Below are 5,737 nucleotides of genomic sequence, written 5' to 3'. Positions count from 1 at the left end.
ATTAAGAAATTTATTAATCAACGTTCGAACACATTTATTTTTTATATTTTTACTTAATTAATAATAATAATAATAATAATAACAATATTAATAATAATATCAATAATTATAATAATTATAATATTAAAACACATAAAATATCTAAATTTTAAAAAGCATTAAAACCTTATTTATTAAATAAAAATAAATATAAATATAATAAAATTAAAAAAAATGTTAACCATAGTTCAAATACGGTTAACATATAAAATAATTTAAATTAAATATGTTAACCGTATTTTTATTTTTTTAAAGTTCTTTTTCTTAATTTTATAATATATTTTATTTATTTCATTTTAATAAATAATATTTTATAAATTAAAATATTAAGATACTTAATTATATTAAAAATATTGAATTAATTAAATATTAATTATATTAAAAAAATAATTTTTTGAATTATTAAATTTAAATAAATAATCTATTTAATTTAGTTTTCCAATTTTAAATATTAAATTTTTAATATATTTTATTCTTATTATTAAATAAATATAAAAAATTAAGTAAAAAAGCTTTAATCCAAAATTAAACAACGATTAAGTAAATTTTTTAACCGGCTTTTTTTTAACCAGCCTTTTAAGTTTCATCATTTCTGATTTCTTAACTTTTTCTTACTCATTAAAATGTATATCACCAAGTATTTTGAACTGGCATGGATTATTTTATCACCAAATTTTGTTTTTATTATAATTAGAAGTCATTTAAAAAATTAAAAACAAATATTATATTTTAAATAATGAAATAAATATAAAAAAACATAAATATAACAATGTTTGAAATATTGATTTTAACCTTTAATTTTAAATTTTACATAAAATATTATTTTTATATTTTATTATTTAATTTATTAATAATGTTAAAACTTAATTATTTATTTATTATTTTATATAATATTTTAAATTTGATTATTATTATGTGAAAATTTTTCAAACATATTGAAAAAATTCATAAAAAGTCTTTATTTTACAATTTTTTCATTTGTAATTTCAAAATTTTAAATTTAAACCTAGTTATCATATATTTTAAATTTTAAATTTTTGTGGAAAAAAATGAATCTGAATTTAAGAAAAATAAAATTGAAATAGTTAATTATTTTTATTTTCTAAAGTTTAAAAACAAAAAAACAAAAAAACAAAAAACAGTAGCCAATAGCACGTTGACACGTGGCAGTGTCAAATGAGTGTCAAATATAGGGTGTCAAAATAACGGGATCCTAAAGATAATCATGCAAGCCTTAGTGCAATGAATACTCCAAACTGTCCAGCCTTATTTTTTTAATTCCAAGTTGTCATAAGTCATATGTGTATCCTCATGCAATTTTAAATCTCTTGTTGTATTTATTTTGTTCTACTGTGTTTCTTTCGTTTGATTGAGCTCTGAGTGTTTGAAAAGCTTTGAATAAACCAAATAAGGCAATGAGAACATGTTATAGCCTTGGTGATACAAGCTGAAGCACCAGAAATCAATTCTACTTTTAATTATGTTTTAAATTGTGAATCTGTTTTTCAGTTGAATTTCCTTGATTCTAGAGCTTTGTACAACTTTGTTTGATGTTGTTGAAGGTTGCAAAAGGTGTAGCAAACCATAACAAGCAATGAAATGCAATATGCATAACTTGGTTGCTCAAAACCATTAGCATTGTGTTGAAACAAATCCAATTTGATGTCTTAAGTTAGATTAACCTGTGTGCAATTTAATGTGTTGAAACCTCCATTTTGAGTGATTTTGGGAACTTGCATAGTGCATTTCAGGTGCAGTTCTGTTTTGAGCCAAAATTGAGTTTAAACAAGTATATTTTGATGATTTGAAACTATTCAAATGGTTAGTAATGTGTCAGAATCACTTGTGCAAAAAATCACTTGTAAAACTATTCATTTTGGGTCAATTTCGGGAAGTAGAACAGTGATTTTGAGCAGTGGTCTTGTTTTGTGTCAATTCAGAGTTGAAACATGTTTAAAATCATGAAATGAAGTTGCTTAAGTGGTCAGATTTAATGCATAACCGCTGTTGCATCATTTAAGTCACAAACCACCAAATTTAGAGTCATTTTCTTGGTGCAGAGTTCAAAATTAGATGTTGTTTTGATGAATTTGCTTTGAAATTTGATTTAGCTTGTAGCAAGCCCTGATTCACTGATTTAAAATGGAACTAAATGATTAAAAGAAGTAAAGCAAAGTGCTAAAAAGGATGAAGAATCGTGCAATCCAGTCAAAAACCAAAAACATCAAAATTGGTTTTCTTTGAGGCATTTCATGAAACACCTTTGGTTTTTATCACACAGTTTCGAGTTAAAGCCATTTCAACCGACATTTTGATTTTTTTGCTTTATTGATCTGTTCTAGCACCTTTCTTAAGATCCATTTGAGTGCCTACTTCTGTTCAACACCTATTTTTATTGCTTTCAAGCTTTTTGGCCTCTTAAGTTGTCCAATTGAAGTCAAATTTTGGTGTTGAAACTGGTGCAAATTGCTAATTTGTTTGGTGACTGTTTTGAATGATTATAATGGTGTTGTGAAGTCCAATTGGAGCATTCAAGTTGCGGAACCCTTCCCCTACCAAGGTAGCATCTTAGGAAGTGGAGAAGGAGCAAAATTATTAATTTAAAGAGGTTGTCCAACAAGCAGAATTTGCACTTTCCACCAGCATAAAACATTGAAATTTGACAACTCCTATAGCCAAATTTGGAAACACAAGCCAAATAGCGAAGTGATGGTGAGATTGAGTACCTGTCAATCTCACCTACCTGTCAAACCTATTGACGTCAATTAGGAGATCCCTGACGTCTATATGGCGAAAATTAATGGTTATTCATCTATCTGTCAGACCTATAGACGTCAGTTAGGAGACCGCTGACGTCTATAGGCTTTTATACGTCCGCTCCCTTCCGAACGATCGTCTATATGTCTGCCAGGTAGATGAATAGTCACTCTTTTCCGTCTTATAGACGTAAGTTCCCGCCACACTGACATCTATATACGATTATAGATGTTAGTGGCCTTAGTAAGCGACGTCAATAATGTTACCAATAAGGAGTATTGGTAAATCTTGAAGAAAATTGTTTTGATGATGCTGCAAGAAGTTTTATTTGAAGAGAATATTAGAATTATTTATAAGCAATTTGTAGAAATTGAATGTAGTAGGAAAGTCTTAAATAAAGTGTAAACCTTGTATTTTCTACTGGAATAATCGATTATGGACAAGCAATAATCGATTATCACTTGTATTTTCTACTGGAATAATCGATTATGGGCAAGCAATAATCGATTATCACAAGTCATTNTAAATAAAGTGTAAACCTTGTATTTTCTACTGGAATAATCGATTATGGACAAGCAATAATCGATTATCACTTGTATTTTCTACTGGAATAATCGATTATGGGCAAGCAATAATCGATTATCACAAGTCATTNANGAATAATCGACTATCACTTCATATAATCGATTATCACTTTTTGAAAAAACCTGTAANGNACTTGAATAATCGATTATCACTTACAATAATCGATTATTTGTGGCAGTTNGGAGATGACCTTTCAGTTTCTGACCCTGGGCTTATAAATAGGTNCTTTGAGAACTTCAGAAAANAANTTTTGAACAGAGAGCCTTTGTAGAATACAGTTTGTCTGAGGAAGTTCTCAAAAGCTAGTTCAGNTCCCTTGCCTGGNCTCGTGNATAGGAGAAGCTCANGTTTCGTGTGTCGATAGTCGGAGCGGTTCTCTTCGAGTTNGNAAGGTNCTCTGCCTGGTCTCGTGAATAGGAGAAGCTCGCGTTTCGTNTGTCGAAAGTCNGANCGGTTCTCTTTGAGTTGGCAGAGTGTTTGCTTCCGGTTCGTGTGTCGAAGGAAGCACTTCCANTTNGTTTGTCGAAGNAAGTTACTCACTGCACTCTTCCGGTTCGTTTGTCGAAGGAAGGTGTTTTCTATCCCTTACTCATTTCATTATCTTGTAATNTGTNCAACTATATTTTTACTAAAAATCGTTAATCACTTTTTATAGTGATTAACAACTGGACGTAGAATCTTTTGATTCGAACCAGTATAAAAATCATTTGTGTGAAGGCTTAAAACAATTCTAAAGAAGGTATACAAATCAAGTTGTACTTTAATCTGCATTCCTCTACTACTATAGAGCACAATATATCACGATAAAGGCAAGAACAAGACATGAATATCTATAGGAAACAACACTGGACCCCAACTCTTTCTTACCCCAAACTTTCAGAATTAAGAAAGGAAAATCATCTCTGGTAAAAGTCATGAGTGTGCACCCTCATTCCTTCTATAGAGACATTTTCTGTTCTCAAAGCTTCCAGTTAGATATACAATTTCACGATCTAGTCTTGGAGGAAATGGTACAACATACCATTCAGACTCAACTTTCCACAGGAAAGTCACAACAAACCCATAACCCGTAGGTTATCCTAGGAACCATGGTCTGTTCATGGTAGGAGAATAAAACGAGTAGTCTTATTCAAAGAAATTAGAATGAGTGCTTCCGTACGTTTAAGAGCACACAAGCACAAGCATGGTATGCACATAACCTACAGGTTCTCTAAGGATAAAAACTGCTCTATACCATAATTGTGACATCCCAAAATATCATATTCACATATAATATAATAGGATTCAGCTATTATAATATGTGAAAGCAGTTAAGATATAGAGATAACCGCATTTAAATATATACAGTCATCCAAAATATGGCTGAAATTTAAAATTTAAATACAAGTATAAGAGTTCTCCAAAATACATAATAAACTAAAGATCCAAGGATGCCTAGAGAGTGTTTCCAAAAGTAACAAGCTATTGAAATAAGAACTAGTAAACGTCCTAAGTACTAGGGGCTGGATCTTCCTCAGTCTCCAACGCCTGCTCCAAGGGTACCTCATCACCTACTGCTCACATCCAAAGGATTGGATGATCATCGCAAGGGGGAAGGCAAACACATACAAATATACAATGCAAGGGTGAGCTAGGTCTCAAATAAACATACAATTTAATCCAATTCAATCTAATATTTATGAGAACCCACCCACATAAACTTGCGAATCCTCATAAACATGGACATTAATTTCATAAAACACATCAAAATAATCATCCTATCATATAAAGATCTCTAGACTCGTCCGGACTAAGAATGTATATAGAGCTGGGGCGAGTTGTGCACTTGTGGTGGCCTCTACTGCTTTGCAAAGCCATTGCCGAGGGGTTTCACCCGACCACACACAAGGCTGGTCCGTTACCATGGAATAGACCTCCAGTGATAGCGCCTACCCTAGGACCTCCCACTACTCTCACCACACGCGTCAATCCTCTCTAAGTAAGAATGAAAGTCCGTTAGAGTGTTAGGGATAACCCCCCATAGTGGAAGCCTCTTACATACATTCAATACACTAATTGATCTCACCAAGAGATCTTAATTTCGTATTCAATCCGACCACTTTAAATCATATGATATTCCTCTTGAATCAATAATGTACCTCATAAACCACTTTGATTAATCAAACATAAATTTCATAGTCATTCAAGTGCATTCTTACTATATTGTCTCATACCAAACCCATACACCATCATACAACATCATCCATGTCATAAAAACAACTCATACATTACATACTTTCACAAAACCAACACTTATTAACACAAATTTCTTTAGAACTTTTAATTATCAATACTTAAGTAATTCAAACAGCCTTGA

The sequence above is a fragment of the Vigna radiata genome, chromosome 5 (genome assembly GCF_000741045.1).
Source record: "Vigna radiata var. radiata cultivar VC1973A chromosome 5, Vradiata_ver6, whole genome shotgun sequence".
NCBI lineage: Eukaryota > Viridiplantae > Streptophyta > Magnoliopsida > Fabales > Fabaceae > Vigna > Vigna radiata.
Note: the sequence above shows the minus strand (reverse complement) of the source record.